The sequence below is a fragment of the Aquarana catesbeiana genome, linkage group LG02 (assembly GCF_042186555.1).
Source record: "Aquarana catesbeiana isolate 2022-GZ linkage group LG02, ASM4218655v1, whole genome shotgun sequence".
NCBI classification, from domain to species: domain Eukaryota; kingdom Metazoa; phylum Chordata; class Amphibia; order Anura; family Ranidae; genus Aquarana; species Aquarana catesbeiana.
In genome coordinates this window covers 554,977,250-554,998,749 of record NC_133325.1, presented here as the reverse complement: position 1 = coordinate 554,998,749, position 21,500 = coordinate 554,977,250, and the positions used below count along the sequence as shown (strand labels likewise).

Genomic DNA, 21,500 nt, shown 5'->3' with positions numbered 1-21,500 from the left:
GTGGGTGGCAGTGACTGTATTTTTTTTTGCTGCAACAGCTGGGGCAAAGAAATATGCCTGCTACAGTCTACAGCTGGTGGTTTGCTGCTGGCAGGTGTGCTGCAAGGACCTGTGACACCCTTCGCTATACCATCATCTCTGTCAGTGGAGACTGCTAAGAGGTCATGAGATTTGCTTAACTATTTGTGTGGCTTTCACGTGCACTTGCCAACGTGCTGAGTGGTGGAAGGTTAAATGCCTTGTCAAGCACGTGGTACCCAAATTGCTGGTGTTTTTGCCATGCTTAAAGTTTGGAAATTGCAACAGTGCAGTCGGCTGCACATGTGCAAAAAAAAGGCCCAGACAGCTGAGCTGTGGAAAGTGGGCCGGGAGATAACAGCTCCACAATGAGATGGAATAGGGTGGCTGACCACCACCTCCTCTGCATGCTGTGGCTGGATAGCATGGGCAACATGACTAAACAGAGGAAATGGTGCGATGCCTGAGGACAGACCACGTCCACCTTTGCCTGTGGACACAGACGCTGCTGGCCCCCTCACAGTGTCATGGGAACGTCTTCCCCTCCTTGTTGGCCTCCCAGACATGATGGAGGGGGCTTATTACTGAAATGTAATAGAGAAGGGGAAATGTGTACTTGGATGCACTTTATTCAATGGAAAGTGGTGTTTGGTGCACTTTAACTTGAATACTCACTCACAGACACACTTCACTGAGACAATACAATATACTGAAGCAAAACTGCACTGATGCACTTCAATATACTGCAGTAAAACTGCACTGACGCACTTCAATATACTGACATAAAAGTGCACTAAGGCACTTCAATATACTGCAGTAAATGTGCACTAACGCACCTCAATATACTGCAATAAACGTGCACTAGCGCACGTCAATATATTGCAGTAAACATGCACTAACACACCTCAATATATTGCAGTAAACCTAACCTGAAAAACTAAACTGACACTAAAGTAAAAATGAATGGTCATACTATAGTCATCATTACTTTCTCCAATCATGGCTCTGACAGTGTTCTGTGCCCTGATTGGGCAAATCATTCATTGTTTCAGCCAATCAGAGTTTCTAATGCACTGTGGGGCACGCAATGCATTGTGGGGCGCTCAGCAGACTGAACAATTCAGGTGTTCACTGAACCGGTTCGCCCCGAATTTATGCTCAGGCCGAATTGTTCGCTTATAACTACACACCACACATCACACCAGCATTGTGGTTTCCAGGGGCCCTAGGGCACAGTGTGAACAAGCCCTTAGAGTCTTTGCTGTGATTTTGGGGGATCTTTAGGAAATACTTCACATTAAGAAAAAGACTTTACTTAAAAAAAAATTCACATTAAAAGCAACTAGAGAGATCAGGGGTGGCCTGTTTAATGCTCTTCTACTGCTTGTTAAGCATATGCAAATCATTTAAAACCTAACTTCAGGTTTTAGAGAAGTTAAAATTGTTTGGACCAAGCTGGTCCAAACAAACTACTTCATGAACAGATGCAGAGGCTGTGTGTGCTATATAAACGGTATGTAGCATCAGCTACATACAGTATACAGCACTGTGTTTCAGCAGCGGGATGGGAATTTCCTGTCTGGCTCCTGTAACAAAACATTTACAGGAGGCTTCGTATTTTCTGAATGAATACAGGGTTTCCCCTGATTGGATGAGGTGGACAGCCTGGCAGATGACATGACAATCTCCTGTATTCATTCATAGAATACAAAGCTTACTGTGAATGGTTGGGCAGTACACAGCCTGACTGAATTTTGGCCCAGGAACAGAACTGAAAGTTCCTGTCCCACTGCTGGAACTCAGTGCTGTATAATGTATGTACACAACTCCTGCATCTCTTGGAAAAAGAAACAAAGCTGGATGGCCGCATTCCAATGCAATCGCCTTTACACAGCTAACACATTTCACACCGGAACTGGTTAATCATAGCTATGATTAAGCACCAGTTCTGGTGTGAAACGCATTAGCTGTGTCTGTTAGTTCATCACTATTTGCTGTTGATGTTCTGCTTTTATTACACGGAATAGAGGGCATTGCATTAGAGTGGGGCCACCCAGCTTTGTTTCTTTTTCAATGTTCCTGTTGCAAACAGGGCCGGTACCCACCTTATTGCAGAGGCAGCTGAATAACGAGAAAGGTGATTGTCCTGAAGCGTTGTGTTTCTTTACTCCTGCATCTCTTAGTGAGGGAAATCGTTTGCTTGGAACATCCTGCTCCAAATGAGTTATTTAAAGTGTTTAAAAAACAAAAGGTTGTATTTTTTATTAAATAACAAACATGTTATACTTACCTGCTCTGTGCAATGGTTGTGCACAGAGTATCCCTGATCCTTTTCTCTTTGGGTCCCCCGCCAATGATCCTGGCTCCTTCCCTCGGCCGAGCAACCCCAATAGCAAGCCTCTGGCTATGGAGGCACTCAAGCAGGCTCACTCCTGAGCCGTGCTCCTGTAAATGCACAGGCACATTGCTGGATTGAGATGAGGCTCAGGTAAGTATAAGAGGAGCTTGGGGGGGGGGTAGCTGCACCCAGAATGTTTTTTTACCTTAATGCATAGAATGCATTAAAGCGGAGTTCCACCCAAAAGTGGAACTTCCGCTCATTTGTCTCCCCCCCCCCTCTGGTGCCACATTTGGCACCTTTCGGAGGGGAGTGGGGAGCGGATACCTGATACCCCTTTCACACTGAGGCGCTTTTCAGGCATTTTAGCGCCTGTAAAGCACCTCTCATGCCTCCCTATTGTGAAAGCCCAAGTGCTTTCACACTGGGGCTGTGTGCTTGGAGGACGGGAAAAAAGTCCTGCAAGCTGCATCTTTGGGGTTGTTTGGGAGCGATGTATACACCGCTCCCAAAATGCCCTGCCCATTGAAATGAATAGGCAGCGCTGCCAAAGTGCCTGCAAAGCGCTTCGGCAGAGCCGCAAAATGGGCGCTTTTAACCCTTTCTTTGACCGCTAGCGCGGGTTATAAGTACCCTGCTAGCGGGTGAAAGCGATACTAAAACAACGGTGCGCTTTATCACTAAAGCACCCTGCCCCAGTATGAAGGTAGCCTAAAAGTCAGCAGCTACAGTATGTGTAGCTGCTGGCTTTTAATTTTTGCAGGGGTGGGCGGACCTCCGCTTTAAGGTTAACCTTCTGCCTTTAGAACCACTTTAAACTTTCCTAAAACCTGGAGTTGGACTTTAATGTCCATGGACTTTCATTTTTTCTTTTTCCTAGTTGACTGTAAACTTTCTTTAACTTATTTCTAATTTGTGTGACAAAAATGGATTACAATTCGATTTTTGCAAAATAAACACCTCTCTCTCTCTTTTTTTTTCTTACTGTCTCTAAACTGTCTTTTATTTTACCTTTTTTCTCTCCACCTATGTTCTTATCCTCCCCTATCTCCTTGTTTCTTTTTTTAACATGGCTGCTCCCAACAGTAAAAGGTAAGTTGTTTCCATTGTTAAATTAGTTACTTGAATTTAGTTAAAATTTACATAAATTACTGGTTAATGTGTAAAATAAAAGACTGTTAATGGAGCATTTTTGAATTATTACTGTTATTAGATACCTGTTAATAAAACAATTTACTTTAAGCTGATTTCCTTATGGGTTGAAGCCCATTTGAAAGTAAAAAAAAGAAAATTGTGATTAGAGAAGGGGCATGTGAATATTACACAATCTCCCCTTGTCCAACCATAGAACTCCTTGTATTCTTTAGAAAGAATACAAGATGTTTTCTTGATGGAGGAGCTGTACAGCGAGCGACCCTCTGTGATTGCTGTGCAGTGTCACCTCCAGAGCAGCACCGTCATAGACTGCATGTAAGCACAGTCTCTTACCTGCCATTCAGTTGCAGAAAAGAATCACTGTTATATATATGTGGAAGTAGCAGTTTCTTTGTGGTGATCCAAAATGCCTAATGCTGGGCCAGAGCAAAAGGGGTGCACTCAGTGTTGCTAATTGAAGAGCTCTATCTCTGATTCAGTAGAGGACATATTGGATGCTGCAGGGAGACTGCTGCTTTCATACATATGCTCTACCTCCTGTTTAGTAGGACTGCACAATAAACAGTAGCAGTGCCTTATTAGCCCTTCAACCTTAGTGCAAGTCTATCAAAAAGGTTTTGTTCAAATAAAAACAATAGACACTCTGCAGTCATTAATCCCTTCTTGCCCCTTCCCGGTGGCCCGTTAACTGGATCTTAACGCCGGGAGGTGGGACAAACTTCTCTGTCATATAATTACTGTGATTGGCTGTGTAACTGAAAATGTTATAAAATGCATCAACCACTGCCACAACATGAACTGTAAACAGCATTTAAATATAACATTCTTTAGGTTTAAGTTTAACAATAGAAGCAGTACATAGAAATTAAACATGGCAGGGATTATTTTTTGTGGAAGGGGCAGGGATTGGGAAAAAATATTATCAGAGAATCATGGGATTTTTCATTAGTAACCTTTCTTTCTGGAAGTATGTAGATTAGGATTTCTGACTTCTATGTGATTTCCTAATCTGTGTACTTGTTCTGGGTCATTAAACCAAGGAATTTCATATGTGATGTCAGCATTTTTGATCATGGGGTATTGGATGACTGGTAATCAATTTTACTGAGGACACTCAAAGCTGCAATACATATATATTTTAGATAAAATTACTCTCTAACAACTACCTGAAATTTGTTTGTTTATCTGAGACATTAGTCTGACTTATTCCATCCTGGCGGCATTTGTGTACTTCTGACTTTGAATGAACATGAACTTAATTACGTCTTTTCAATTGGTTATATTTGGTCAGTGTTAGGTTTGAGAGCACAAATATCTCCTTACTGGGCTATGTCTGAATGATGGGTCCAGATTATATCCTGATAATGTCTAATGTATATATGATACAAGAGAAGAATATTAAGAATTATATTGTCAAGGAAACTGTATAAGCTTACAATTTATACTTTTTGTTTATACTGTAGCGCTAAGGTTCCAAGGTCTGGCAAGGGAATCCTAGGAGGAAGATGGAAATAATCTGGAACGGACAGATATGGAAAAGATTAAGTGGAATCCTCCTGCAATTCAAGCTTGTGAATCCACATTTTACTCTCCTCATGACACATAAATGTTCATTGCACATAGATAGCTTAAAAATTAGCTTAAAATTAGCTTAATCTACAAATGAAAAATGGTGTATATTAGTAGAAAAAAGACTTTATAGGTTAACCATTCCAGCTGCAATTGGCAAAATAGGGAATGGAGTAAAATATTTATACCAGAGAACCCCTTTTCCTCTCTACCCCATCATGGCACCTGGAAGAGGGTGGCCATCACTGTAGCAGCTCAGGCTACTACAGTGATTTGCAGCTTCCACAGAGTCAGTTCAGGTTTCACATATGCATACTTATATTAGGCTAAAATATATCACTGCTGGAGTGAATAAGTAGTGACCTATGGCAGCAATGGGGGAAAGAGAAAGGAAAGGGGACAGGAATGTGGGAAAGGGGTGATTAAAGAATAATAGAACTGCCCTTAATGGGTAGAAACCAGTTTTCCAACACCTGAAATTATTTTTGTATTCCACAAAAACCAGGGCTGGACTACTAATTTGTTTATTTTCACTTTCCCCTCTGCTTTAATATAATAATCATGCTCTTAAGTCCTCTGGCATTTGAGTACCATTAAATATAACACGTTCCATGACAAAGATAGGCTCTAAAGGTGAAGATGTAATTAGAGGGGTCCATATATCTAAATAGGAAACAAGAATGTTAAAACATCACAGGCTACAAAAAATCTTTTTGATCAAATCCACTGAAGAGATGAACAGTTCATCTTAGTGTTGCTACCCAAGAAAGAATCTCCTGACCTTTTCCTTCCATTGCTGTCAACAACTAGAAACAAATTCTAAGGTCACAGTATTCAATTTTGCTCTAATGTCATCATTGTTTTTTTGTTTTTGTGATAGATTTCATATAATATATAATGATTACCATTATGAACTTGGGGTGTATGTGTGCATTGTGGTGTTTAATTTTAATTGTAAAACAACGATAAAGAAAATATCTGTTTTTTTTTTTTTTTTTTAAAGCTGAGCAAGCTGAGCCAATCTAGGTTCACTTGTTAGGTAGAGTGCCTGTTAGCCATAAAAGTGTCATGCTGATGGGAGGGGAGAGCAGACTCATAGGGGTTGATTTACTAAAACTGTGCAAAATCTAAAGCAGGTGTGCATGGAAGCCAATCAGCTTCTAACTTCAGCTTGTTCATTTAAACTTTGACTAAAAAAAAAACCTGGAAGCTGATTCGTTTCTATGTAGAGCTACACCCGTTTTTGCACTCTCCAGTTTTAGTAAGTCAACCCCATAATCCCATCAATATGCTGTAATTCCTTCACTGAACAGTCACCGGCCAGATGAGAACTACAGCAGCCATTTATTTTAATAGTCACCAAATGTATTGAACTACGCTTACAGGAGAGTTTTGCGGTAATACTAAACTAGAACTTATATATGGTGTGTAATTGAGATTCTAAAATTAATATTTTCCCCTCAGTTCTGCTTTAAGGCTGAATTCTTATGTCTCTTCTCACTTCGTATTTTAATAAACGATTTTACTAGCAGAAATTGTCTTTACTTTTTAAAGTTATACAAATAGTTTATATATAGAGATATCTGGTCAGGTTGTAAATTAATAGAAGACACACAATAATATATTATTTGCAATTGAAATGTCTATTTGATTGTGAGATGGATAATTATTTGTGCTGCAGATTGCAAATCAGTTCTCAGGAAATGTGCAGGTCTCCTTTATTGATTTGTAAGAATAATTATTTGATCCATTCTCTAGTGTATAATAGCTAGTTTCATTCACTATACTTGGGGTGAGCTTTATTTCCAATTACCACTTCTTGCAAAGCTTAGTTTTTATGTTTTGCTCTAAAATTGTGCCTGGAAAACATTTTAACTGCAAGCATGAAAATTATGAATAAAGGTGGCTATATATACTGTACAGTAGTTTTACAAAGGGGTCCTAATAGCCACAAATCCCAAGGCAGTTAACTATGCAAGCAGTGACTTCACTCCTTTAAGCCAAGTTTTGGCTCTCCCACTACAAGCTTCACCATATATTGCAGGAAAGGGAATCACCACTCCAGGTGAGACATGGAAATTAATACCACAGCAGGTAGTCCCAACAGCTGCTGGCCCGACTCACCACCGCGATACATAGAAGAACTCGGAATAGGCAACCGCACACCGTAATAGGATACCAAACGTGAACTTCTTAAATGTAGCGTACACAGATAAAAACACAGGAATCTACGGATAGAATAGTTAACGTGTTTCACACAGCTTTGTGCTTAATCATAACATTATGAATAAGCACAAAGTTGTGTGAAACGCGTTCAGTATATATTCCTGTGTTTTTATCTGTCTACACTGCAATAAAGAAGCTCACTTTTTATATCCCATTATGGTGTGCAGCTGTCTATTCTGAGTTCTTCTTCACCAGATATTGGTCCGTCACAATTTCATAATAATTATGAAATGTATCATATTCATGTGTAATAAGTAAAAAAACTGCCCTAGTACTACTATTTAAAAAGTCTGACTGTAGTTGGAAAAAACAACTTACACTTCACAAAACAGAATAACCAGTTAAGAACATAAGTATGACCATCACATGCAATCATTAAGCAAAAATGTTTTTATTTTTTTGTAGCTTTTATACAGGATGATGTCATAGCGCAGTGCAAATGAACTATGTAGAGCTTATAATGTAAGCCTCTAAACATTTTACATGACATATGTAAAGGAACACATGCACAGCAGCCGAATCCCAGTGAAGCTGTGTTAAAGTGCAAAGATACCCTATTATTGAGCCAAAAAGGAAAAGTAAAAAAAAAGCATCTGTATACTGTAAATCTGTAAATAACATCCAACTAATGATACCATATTAATTGTTAATATTATTAGCTGTGCTCTTAGAATGTTTAGCTTATCCAAAAAGAAAGGAAATAATAGAATAGCAACTTCTAGCCTGTGTTTGGCAGTTATAATCCAATGATCATACATGACAGAATATAAAATACCCTATAGTATAGGAATCCTGTACGGAGAAAAATATGTAATGCCTTTACTGGCCTCCGTCTGAAAATTTTAGTGACCTGGTTATATCTGGATCCACTACTTTCTGTTTTATGGACCCAGAACTAGTGTGGTATAGTCAGGTGTATTCAGTACTCCTGACCTGCATATTTGTTTCCAGTCAGTGACTTTGAGTATTGATTGAAGCTGCGTCCTTTTGCATTACATCAATACAACTGGCATCTTTAGGAACAGGCTGGCAATGGCAACCTGTGTTTTTCCTAAGATGTTTTATTTTAAATACTTTTATTTAAAATATTATTTTAATAATTACTCTAATGGGGGAGACATGAAGAATGCTGTTTGTTGACTTCTTTCAGCAATTGCCTGTTGCTTTGTTTTCATTTTAACTCTTATACTTCAATAGTTTGAGTCGCTAATATAGAAAAGATATATAGATAGATAACAAAGTTCTGACTTTCCTGATATGCATACTAGTTCTGGATCATTGATACAAAACGAACTGAAACCAGGGTCAGCATAACAGCCAGTCAACCAGTATTCTTTGAAGGAGCTCAACAATGGCAGCCTCCATATTTGTCTTAGGTTTAAATTCACACCATTACAATGCATATCTTTTTATCACTATCCACAGAATATGGTATGTCCACTTAAAAGCAGGGCTACTGCATTTCTTATTTACTCATGCTTGCATAAACAAATGTTACCAGAATGGATGTTTTTAAGACCTATTAACTACTTCCAGCCCGGCCTATAGCAAAATGACGGCAGGGCGGTGGTTTAGTTATCCTGACTGGGCGTCATATGACATCCAGCAGGATAACTGCCGCCGCGCCCATGGGGGCGCGTGCGCGACGATCGGTGGTGCGGTGTGTCAGTCTGACACACCGCTACACCAATCTCAGTAAAGAGCCTCCAATGGAGGCTCTTTACCATGTGATCAGCCATGTTCAATCATGGCTGATCACGATGTAAACAGGAAGAGCCGTTGATCAGCTTTTCCTCACTCACGTCTGACAGACACAAGTAGAGGAGAGCCGATCGGCTGCTCTCCTGACAGGGGGGTCTGTGCTGATTGTTTATCAGCGCAGCCCCCCCCCTCGGATCCCGCCCAGGACCACCATCATGCGGCCCAGGACTACCAGGTTGGCCATCCACACTGGACCACCAGGTATGCCCCCCCCAGACCACCAGGGAAATGCAAATCTGTGCCAAGGCAGCTGCCAATCAGTGCCCACTCACAATGCCTGCCAGTGCCACCAGGGATGCTTATCAGTTCCGCGTATCAGTGCCCAGCAGTGCCACCCATAAGTACCCATCTTTGCAGCCTATCAGTGCCCATCAACCAATTCCACCCATGATCACCCATCAGTGCCGCCTACCAGTGCCCATCGTCAGTGCCCGCTCATTGCTGCCACCTCATCGGTGCCACCTTATCAGTGAAGGAGAAAACTTACTTATTTACAAAATTTTATAACAGAAACAAAAGCAAAACGTATTTTTTTCAAAATTGTCGGTCTTTTTTTATTTGCTTAGCAAAAAATAAAAACCGCAGAGGTGATCAAATACCACCAAAATAAAGCTCTATTTGTGGGAACAAAATGATAAAAGCTTTGTTTGGGTACAGTGTAGCTTGACCACAATTGTCATTTAAACAACAACAGCGCAGAAAGCTGAAAATTGGCTTAGGCAGGAAGGGGGGGGGGGGGTGCCTGGTACTGAAGTGGTTAAAAGACGGCTACTAATTTTACTAAATTTAAACCCGATGTTTGTTGACTTACATGCCAATATATGTACTATTACACAATCATTTAGCTCTGTTGTGTATTGGTACAGTTTTAATTCCCTGCAAAAACTAGCTCAACTTGCTCTTGAATACTGTTCATAAATCCATTATTCACTGTTACATCATCAGGTTCCCATCAATTATCTGTCTCACAAACATGTTTGTTCAAATTTTTTTAATGATCAGTCTTGGTACTGTCCTGACTTGCTACGCCATCCTCCTGAGTTGCTTATCCCTGTATTTAATCTGACTGTTCTTCATCTGAGGGGCTGATTCTCTATATACGATACACACATTCATAATCACACATTTAGGCTTTATAGAATTCATGTGAACCGAAATCTACTTAAATATCAAGTGCTCCGAACTGTACACTAGTCAGAGGTAAAGCTTAAACAAATTTAATAAATCAATAAAATTTTGCCTTGATCTGCAGATGATCTGTGAGCACAGATGTAGCACATAGATTCAACAACAGTCTATGTTTCCACTATTGCGACCCCCAAAGTCTCGCAATTTATAGTGGAGTGCAGCTTTGATCCAACTTTATACTCACTGCATCAAAGTAGCGCAGGCACCTTTTCAAAGTCACTTAGATTGGAACGGGTGCCGTTGAAATCAAAGGGCTGTGACTTGTCATGCGGACACATAAAATCGCATGACAAGTCCCACTAGTTGAAACGGAGCCTAACGGCCCAAACACATTCTGTTTGCCAAATCAAACACAAAACAAGCAGTCAGTCAAAAAAGTAATATATGTACCAAAACACTGTGCAGATTGCTTGCAACAGCAATACTGGAAACACATCCGGGAAGCTGGTTTTATTAATCCTATCATCCCATCAAGTGTATATCAGGGCAAAAAAGAGAACACATGCAACACATCGCTGCCATACACCCAAGTTCCTCATGCTTTATCCCTTTACAAATACTGCATGTACAAATAAGTGCATATCCTTACATACTGCAAAGCCTTTTAAGTGCATAGTTCTAAAACCATAGGTACAAACATCCTCTGGCTAACATTTGAAAGAGTTTACTGAATGAAAGCAAGAAAAATAGAAACCCTCTTAAGCTATAAATAATGAGACATACTACATACATTTCCATTATAATAATGTCTACTTGGTGTTGTCTCAAAAGCATAATGAAAATTATGATTGTTTGAGAAAAGTGACTTTCGTCATGGAAAGCAGTTAAAGTGACTAATCGAACATTAAGAAATCTCTAGCTCTGCATAATAACTACAAAGTGCTTATAGCCATAGTTCACACTACATAGTATTTAACAGATTTGTAAAATTTGGTTATACCCCCATCCAATGACTTGTTGCCACCTTAGCCAAGACCCTAGGATCATCTGGACAACTTCTGCATACCAACACATAGTAATAATGTATGTACTTTATCAAAATGTATGTCCCAATTTCTGCCTATTTCGGCCTCACAGAGCATGCAGTCTAACTAATAAAAGTGTAAATCCCTGTACAGCAGTTTAAAGTGAATATGTAAACATTTTACTTATAGGATCCTGAATAATCAATTAATTACATTATCATTGTACTCATATTTTCTACAGAGAACACATTCAACAAAATTATAGAAAAAAATGCTTAACTACAACAATTAAACTTTTTATGTCATTTTTAAAACCGTTTTTTCTTCATACATTCTATATAAATTCCTATATTAAAAACCTTCTTTCTCCAGGCCTTGCATTGTGCAGAATTCTGACTACACAGTTTGCTGGCTCTTAGTTTCATATCAACAGATGTTGGACTTGCTGATGGAGTTGATGGAGATCCGCATCGCCAAAGCTAATAAATTATTTTGCTTTTTGTTATAAAATAATAAATCACATGACATTTCACTTAGTAACTCATTTTTCAAAAATACCTTTTAGTACTACAAATATTTTTTAAAAAATAGATAACAAATTAATAAAAATGTTTTGGTCTAGTTAACTACTGGTTAGGCGAGGGGTTCGAAGAACCAAATTAAAAACAGTAAAAAACAAAAACATAAAACACACAAATGTAATACTTTCACATTTGCAGTTAAATGGATGGAATATAAAATAAGTGCTTTCCTTTTTTTTTTATTACAACTTATCTCAAATAATTAAGGCTGCTTTCAGCAATGTGCAAAGTCATTAGGAATGGTTACAGATGGTATGTGTTTATATTAGACAAGTGGTACGAGTAAGAATTTCCTAGGATCGGTGATTCAGTGTATAGGCATGCCAACACTTAATCACGTTGCCTTCTTTAAAGCAGTTAAAAAAGAAAATGTGTCCATAGCAGTTATGATACTGACAACTTTTTGCTGGTAACTATCATAACATAAGAATATTTTAATAAAGCTGAAAAGGAACTGGCATTACTGCATTGAGGAATATTTATTTTCCTAGCATAACTGTTATGCCACGTACACACGCTCGGGATTTCCATCAACAAATGTTCGATGGAGCCTACACAAGGTCGGAGTTTCTGACAACAAGCTCCCATTGGACATTTGCTGTCGGAATTTCCGACAACAAAAATTTGAGACCTGGATCTCAAATTTTTCAACAACAAAATCTGTTGTCGGAAATTCCGATCGTGTGTACACAATTCCGACGCACAAAATTCCACACATGCTCGGAATCAAGCAGAAGAGCCGCACTGACTATTGAACTTAATTTTTCTCGGCTCGTCGTAGGTGTTGTACATAACCGCGTTCTTGACGTTCGGAATTTACGACAACATTTGTTTGACCGTGTGTATGCAGGACAAGTTTGAGCCAACATCCGTCGGAAATAAATCCACGGTTTTGTTGTCGGAATGTCCGATCGTGTGTACGGGGCATTAGAGTATGTGATAAACTTTCAAATTACACAATTTACACACATAATCTGCATCAACACCTAAATATGTTTCCAATGGAGTTTGGACTAAGTGCATCCCTTGATGAATCCTGTTTAGCCCGAATAATGTGTCTACATGTAATTCACTAATAAGCAATTCTGTACAGTTCAGACAGTTACAATGTCCCTCCACCTGATTAACTAAAAAATAATGTGAAGTTGAAGGTAAAGGTAAGACTGGAGTTTGAAGAGATGTAACTGGAGGTGTGGCCCTCTTTATAAAAGCCAAGGACCACACTGCTACTTGGGAGTTTGCTTGATTACAGAGCAAAACAAGATGTTGCTTCAGAAGACATTAGCATTCATAAAAGACCCTGTATAGGTATATTGTTTTGGTAGTGGCACAAGTCATGATTTCATCAGACCCATCCCATATTGCAAATATACAAATATGACTAAGAAAAAAGCTAAAATATGTACATATATTTTAAAACCCATGTAAAAGTAGCCTATTGCTAAATAATATTTAAAAGCATTGGCTGTAACATACTATGGGAGTCGCTGACAATCTTTGATCTTTGCACTTTGTTTTATTGTCTGTAAAAAAAAAAAGTCCCAGTTTGCAGATCACGTCCCAAAGTAAAGTGTGGCATTAAAAAAATATATGTTATCCAAAAGGCAATTTTTTGAAGTTTCTTAAGGAGGTGGCTTGTCTTTTCATCACCCCAGTACTTCTGCAGATTACTCAGTACAAGTCTCAGTTCTGTGCAACAGGAATGGGAATCTGCTGAAAAATAGGAGAGGAAATAAATTAACCATCTAGTGTTATAAAATCAATTGTAAACCGCTCAAAACGATACTATTGTTAACAACTCTTTCAGTCTATTTGTGAAAATTGGGGAAAAAGAATTATAGGAACAAAAGTGGACAACAAGATCAAAGTAATCAATTAGATCTCAACGTTTATTCTCTAGAAAAATGAAACAAGGAATCTGATTGGTCACTATACCTAATACATCACTTAAACTGGACCTTCACCCATAACAACTTGATAAAAAATGTTTTTTAGTGAGGAACGTACATTCCACTTATAATTTCAAATAGGAATAATTACAAATAATTATGCTACCAAAATAATTGCGTGCTGTAATTGCCTCCAGCATTGCTCCTGTTTCTTCTTGTTAGAGTTGGGACTTTACAAGTGCTGAAACCTCCTCCTAGAATAATTCGCAATACAATAACATAATTTTAAAATGTACTTTTTATTATATACCATAAAAAATGTCCATTATATATATCCCATTATGTACATCCCCCAGACATAGTAATTCCTCCCCGAGGAAAAGATGTAAAAACACTCAATAGAGATACCACTATATACAAGGCAAAGTGATAATGCACATAAGGGAGGAAAAAGACACAATACGGTGTGTTTCGCCTTGTTGGCTTCTTCAGGGGCTTGAGAGGGGTTGATACAGTTGAGTTGGAATGAATATTTAATAGTTCTAGGAGGGCCTTTGAAGGCGTTTCATGTTGACATCAGATGGGCACTCCACAGGTACCTGCCATATGGATAAGCAGGCCAGAGAGGAGGAGCTCCCCCTCCCCCCCACACACACAGACCCTGTGGGTCATTCTTAGAAGGTACTTTGGAGAGCAGCAGCTAAGTGTGTAGTGGACATCATGTGACAACAGCAGAGCTTACTTTGCCTGACAACATAAGAATAAGACACTCAGTATATTATCTTTGCCACTAGGACCTGTGTATCCTCTATGACAACTTATTTTAGTGCCTCCCATCTACGCTTTTGGACCCAATAGCCTGGGTTGCTAGCTCCCAATCTTAGATCAAATCAGTGGCCCCTCATCTCTGTGTGTGGGGGAGGGGGAGCTCCTCCTCTCTGGCCTGCTTATCTATCCAGGGGGTACCTGTGGAGTGCCCATCTGGTGTCTGACAGCTCTGAGGGAAACATGAAACGTCTTCAAAGGCCCTCCTAGAACTATTACATATTCATTACAACTCAATTGCATCATCCCCTCTCAAGCCCCATAAAAAGCCAACAAATGCGTCGGATTTTGTGTTTTTCCTCCCTTATGTGCATTATCACTTTGCCTTGTACATAGTGGTATCTCTATTGAGTGTCATTTACATATTTTCCTGAATGTCTGGAGGATGTTTTGTGATACACTAATGAGTTGTGATGAATTTTTCTTGTTTTTAAGAGGTGTCCATTAAATATAATAGACAATTTTTATGGTATATAATAAAAAGTAAGTTTTAAAATGATATTATTGTATGATGAATTATTCTGAGAGGCGGGTTTCAGCACCTGTAAAGTCTCAACCCTTCTTTCTTGTTTGTATACTAAATTTATGGGGATGTGGTTCTGATCTTCAACTGAACTCATGTTCTTTTTGATGACATTTCTTTTTGTTAGAGGCTGACATTTTACTGAAGCCCAGAGCCCCTCAGTAGCAGTAAATCTTTAAACCCTGTACACACGGGCCAAACATTGGGAGACAACGGCGGGTTAAAAAAAAAACTCTGATATTTGGCCTGTGTGTGTGTGGGTTGGTCTGTCCGACAGGAGTCGGCCGTTTCACCGGCTTCTTTTGCGCATGCATGCTGGAAAACCAGCAGCCAGCCGACTCCCAATCGGTGCTCTCAGCCAATGGCAGAGTGTGCTGATCGGAGTGTTCTGCTTGGGACGGGGGTGTCCCCTTGTCAGAACAAAACAAAACAGCTCAGCGGGGGAAATCACTGGACTAATATTGCATGGTTAGTACAGTGGCTCTGATGGGAACTGTCTGGTTTTTTTGCACAAAAAAAAAAAAACTGTAGTGTGTACCCTGCTTTAGGCGGTCAGCAGATTGACCTCTAGCAGCTCTGCTTTTCGGCACAATGCCAAATATGGAGAGCAAATGAATGTGTGCAAAGCAGGAAGAGACAGCGGGGTTTATTTACAAAAGGCAAATCCACTTTGCACTACAAGTGCACTTAGAAGTGCAGTCGCTGTAGATCTGAGGGGGACATGCAAGGAAAATTTGTTTGCACATGATTGGATGTTTAGAAATCAGCAGGGCTTCCCCTAAGATCTACAGCAACTGCACTTCCAAGTACACTTGTAGTGCAAAAGTGGATTTGCCTTTATTAAATCAAACCCAGTGTATTACTAGATTTTAAACAGTATAGGCACTTATTTTTTATGTTTTACATAGCTATACCTGCAAAAGGAGCCGGTATGAAGTGATCTAACAGGACTTAAGTTTATGACTAAATATCCATCTCTCAGATGTTTGTAAACTGGGTGTAATAAAAACCCAGAAGATAAGGTATTTGGATAAGGCTAAGCACTCACTTATAGTGTTACAATCGTCTAAAAAATAACTAATTTGCAAGAATGAAATTCAGTCATTTTGAGCCTATTTATAAAAAAAAAGATATCTATATTTTTTTTATTTCATGTTATTACTATACACATCTACTGTACATATACACAGCTATTACATAAAAGATAATAATGGGGCACTATGGGGTTGATTTACTAAAGGCAAATCCACTTTACAAGTGCACTTGGAAGTGCAGTCGCTGTAGATCTGAGGGGACGATCTGAAATGAGGGGAAGCTCTGCTGATTTTATCATCCAATCATGTGCAAACTAAAATGCTGTTTTTTTATTTTCCTTGCATGCCCCCCTCAGATCTACAGTGACTGCACTTCCAAGTGCACTTGTTGTGTACTTGTAGTGCAAAGTGGATTTGCCTTTAGTAAATAACCTCCAGAGTGTACCAAACTCATTTACAATGGATGTGCTTTGAAGGGGCATACTGATTTCCTCTAGCAAATGACAACATCTCAAAATTGTTAAGGAAGCTCACACACTTTCCTGTGCAGACTACCCGGGCACCATGTATATGCTTGAAGCAGAACTAAAGGTTTATTTAAATTTTCATGCAATCACTGTAATATAGTTAGGGAAAATTGTCCATGCATGTTTACCTGCAAAACCTTCTTCCTTGTGGCTGTATCAAAAACCCACCATATTACAGAAACCTCCTCTCTTAATTCTCCTCTAAGGAGGTGCCATCAAGGAGGTGCCCACATCATCAGAGGGCAGTGATATTCTTTTTACAGGATACAATCCCTAACAACTACTTTCGTTGTTTCTGCTAGCCACTGCTGTGTATTAAGGTCGTTCCACCACCACACGATCTTTCCTTCTTCCTATGCATCTTATTTAAAATGTGTGGATAGCTACAAAGCCAGCACTTCAGGTGTTTAGTGTTTTTATTTTCAGCACATTACAGTAATGCTATTATAGGGGCAATTTGCAGTGACTCACTGACTGAACAGAAGAGATGTGTAGATAGAAAGTGCCAAAGCTGTCAGAAAACGGCAGAGGCTGGGAGGAAGATTCAAGGAACAATTAGGGTCTATCTTTTTATCTCTAGCTATAGGCTGAACAGGAGTAACATACACTGGTGGGGGGAGTCTAAGGTACCTGGGTTTGCTTTAAACAGGGTCCGGTAAATATTACTGAAGTTCAGGTGCCCAATATGATCTAGTAAATCTGTTAATGGGGGGTTTAAAAAAAAATAATAGGCGTGGGGTTCTCTCTACACCTAAGGTTATCCTAGTATCCTACGTTATTCTTAAGGTCTGGTATAGATGTCAAGGGGGAACCCACGCTATTTTATGGGGGGGTGGGGTTGCCCTTCAGGACTGGTGTGTATTTTACAGGGGAACCCCACATTATATACTAGAAAAAAAAAGCATGGTGCCCCTCAAAATCCATACCACACCCCTATATGAGCATACCGTCTGTCAGGCCAGGAAAGGGGGGGGGGGGGGGAGACACCACACTTTCTGATAAGCCCGTTATTTAAAAAAAAATGTAAAAAAAATCCCCAAAAATGTCCCATAATGTAAATCCAACCTTAATCACATTGTCAAGTAATTTGTCACATTTATGACGAAGAATGACCTGCGCTCTCTTGCTGAAAGAAAAAAACCTGCCAACCACCTGACATGCTCTATCCTGTCGCTGAATGACAGCTCTCTGACCTGGAATGTAACAATGTTTCAGGGATGGTGGCTGTAATCATTGACTGGGCAATAATGTCAGCCACTATTCCTGCCCCTTTGTTTAGATGGCCAAGAATTCCCAGCCACTAGTTGCTAAAGACACTGTGGGTCCTGGCACCTGCTACTTCCTTAACCATCAACAGCAGAAGGAAGAAGGAAGCTGTCATATACTGTATAGTAGCAGTAAAAAAAACTAATTATAGAGTACCGTGCAAAAGTTTTAGGCAGGTGTATAAAAATGCTGTAACTTATGCTTTCAGGAATAGAAGTGGTAATAGTTTATTTTTATTAATTAACAAAATGGAAAATAAATAATCAGAAGAGAAATCCAAATCAAATCAATATTTGGTGTGACCACCCTTTGCCTACAAAACAGCATCAATTCTTCAATGTACACTAAGGCCTCATGCACACGAGATGCTGTTAAATGCGCGTTCAGAGTCAGTTGGACACTTTTTTCAACTGCCCCTGAACTCATTCAATGTCATCCTATGTGTCCATGTACACAGTCTCGTTTTTTGGCGTTTTTAGGCAGTTGCGTTTAACCTCGTTTTTCCAGAAGCAAAAAAATGGGTTCAGACGCAAAGGTTTTCCACGTTTACGACGCCAAATGCGGCTAAAGGCAGCTAAACCCGGGTACTGCGTTTAACCGCATTTGCGTTTATAAGTGTTTTTAAAGGAACGCTATTTTTTGGACCAGAAAACACAGAAATATGATGGTAAACTGCAGCAGAGAATGACATTTTGCGACTCGACTTTGTGGCCCCGTATCTCGGGGCCACTTGGTGCTAGGAACCCAAATTTGATGTGCAAACACAGTGGAACTAGCACTACAGCATATCCAATTGGGGTTCCTAGCACCAAGTGGCCCTGAGATACGGGGTCCCAAAGTCGGGTCGGAAAATGTCAAGCACTTTTCTGTAGCAGTAAATGACATTTTGCGACCCGACTTTGGGGCCCCATATCTCAGGGCCACTTGGTGCTAGGAACCCCAAATTTGGTGTGCAAGTTGACTAGCTCTGGTCTATTTAAACACATCTATATTTATTTACATCTATCTGTATATTCATATATTTTCATGGGCACCTACTGCAACATGTAACCACTCCTGCAGGAAAAGAAATAGGGAGCTTCTGTCAGGAAATGTCCTCCAGTGAACTGTACAAGATTGTCACATCAGCATCAACTTCAACATCAAGGTTAAGGGGAGGAGGAAAGACTGGGGTTGGGAACTTGCAGCAGCACTTCAGGTAGAAGAAGCAACTCTGGAGAAAATCAAAGTAAAAAACAGAAGGCGCTTCTAAGTGCAGTATTAGGGAGTATTTATTCATAAAAAGCTTTATTCATTAAAAACACTTACAATGTGGTAGATCAAATGAGCATCTCAGTCAGCATAATAGGCATCCGGTAGAGTCCTTCACCTCCAGGGGAGGGAGAGCTAGCCAGCAGCTGTGAGAGGAGAGGGATAAGCGAGGAAGCAAGCTAGCCGATGGAAATGTATGCTGACTGAGATGCTCATTTGATCTACTACACTGTAAGTGTTTTTAACCGCATTGTATGAATAAATACTCCTTAATACTGCACGTAGAAGAGCCTTCTGTTTTTTACTTTAGTGCTGCGGCATCTCCCCGATCCACTGCATAGTGACAGCAAGCGAGGGGGGGGGTTGGATCTTCTTCTCCCCATGCTTGCTGTCACTATTTAAAAGAAAAATGTGGCCATGCGGGGCTCTGAGTTCTGTGAATGGGAAACTACAAGTACCAACAGACTTTGCGGTTGTGGGCTTTTAGCTCTCAATGAACTACCAGGGATGTAGAACGCTCTAGGTAGTTCATTGTCTCTGCCTGTTAGTGTGTAACTGCCTGCCCATATGGGGCACCAGCAGAAAAATACACTGACAAGTCTGCAGCAGTCCTGCATGGCATCTGCGATCTGCTGATCGTAGGTGCAATGCTTTTCAGGCTCCTAGTAAAAAAAAAAATTAATAAATGCACATTTTTTTACCTGCAAAAAGATGTGCATTTATTTTTATTTTTTTGAAAGGTGAACTTATCCTTTAAATAGTTTAAACACATTGCTAGAACTTAACATTTTTTTTTATACCCTTTTATAGCGGAGGCATACATAGCCAGTGGAAAGTTTGTGTTGCTTGGAAGAACATTTCTTACAATGAATCAGAAGCAGAAATGGGCAAAAAAAGTGACGAAGACAAGGCACAAATAGATGCGCACACAAGTGAGTGCGAGCAGTCACACAGTGCTAGCCAGGTTTTTTTTTTCTTAACAAAATAGATTAATCCATTTGTCAGCACATTCTATTATTGTTGTGGTCACTGACTTTTACAGATGCATATTTAAAAAAAAAGGTAAAACATATGAAGAATGTAAATTTTTAATGTACAGTTGCATAGATTCACTGTTGCATAGATTCACTGTTGCATAGATTCACTGTTGCATAGATTCACTGTTGCATAGGCACATTACCTAGATACAGGGCTTTTTTTCCTCAAACAATAGGTGCTGGAACTCAACCATGACCCCCCAAAACCCCTCCCCCCACACACACCCTCCAAATCACATCAAATAGTGGGTGTGGTCATATTTCACAAACAGTAGAAGGGTCTTAAAGGGGCATTAAATATCAGGATTGTATTACATACAGTGTGCAGAGTTCATGGGGGTTACAGAGCAGTTACAGAGTATAGAGCTGTCACTTGTAAACACAGAAACCAGACTTCTGTGTTTACAAGTAATTGTGGTGAGCAGGCACCAAAGGGTCTGAGCCAGAGGTGGTGGAACTGAGTTCCACCAAGTTCCCCCTGAAAAAAAGCCCTGCCTATATATATATAGTGGTTGAAACATTTTGTATTTTCCTAATGCCCTGTACACACGGTCAGATTTTCCGATGGAAAATGTCTGATCGGAGCGTGTTGTCAGAAATTCCGACCGTGTGTGGGCTCCATCGGACATTTTCCATCGGATTTTCCGACACACAAAGTTTGAGAGCAGGCTATAAAATTTTCCGACAACAAAATCCGTTGTTGGAAATTCCGATCGTGTGTACACAAATCCGACGGACAAAGTGCCACGCATGCTCAGAATAAATAAATAGATAAAAGCTATTGGCCACTGCCCCATTTATAGTCCCCACGTACGTGTTTTACGTCACCTCATTCAGAACGATCGGATTTTCCGACAACTTTGTGTGACCGTGTGTATGCAAGACAAGTTTGAGCCAACATCCGTCAGAAAAAATCCTAGGATTTTGTTGTCGGAATGTCCGATCAATGTCCGACCGTGTGTACGGGGCATTATAGTTGTCCTTTAGCTTAGACTTGACCATAGGTCAATGAATGCAGCCCTTTGTACAAAAACACTAACCTTGGCAGCCCTTTGCTAATAAAAGTCTCTCCTGATCAATTTAAGAAAACCTGTACTGACAGAAATAAAGAGCCTTCTTGAAAATGCTGCTTGCCTTGCTAACTCTGGTAACTGCTTATATGTATACTTGTTACACTAATGATGGCCATACACTATACGAAAAATCGGCTGAAATTCGGTCATTTGGCCAGTTCTTTCTTTTTTCATCAAGTTAATGGACACAAAATCAATAATCGTTGGGACGTTTTTGAGCTGAAAAAACGAAGAACAAGTTTGGAAATTTTTTGCCGAACAAACGATAAATTGG

At 39.8% G+C, this 21,500-nt stretch overlaps 1 protein-coding gene across 2 annotated transcripts in view; it reads right to left on the bottom strand.

Moving 5' to 3' along the window:
- Window positions 1–7,681: 7,681 nt before the first annotated feature.
- Window positions 7,682–21,500, bottom strand: part of PKP1 (plakophilin 1) — a 108,079-nt gene continuing 94,260 nt past the window's right edge. The window contains exon 14 of one of the 2 annotated variants that reach the window (XM_073615978.1): window positions 7,682–13,511. The gene's annotated coding sequence lies outside the window, so the exon portion shown is untranslated. Of the gene's footprint in view, window positions 13,515–21,500 lie in introns of both variants that reach the window. The other variant, XM_073615977.1, reaches the window with a different exon arrangement.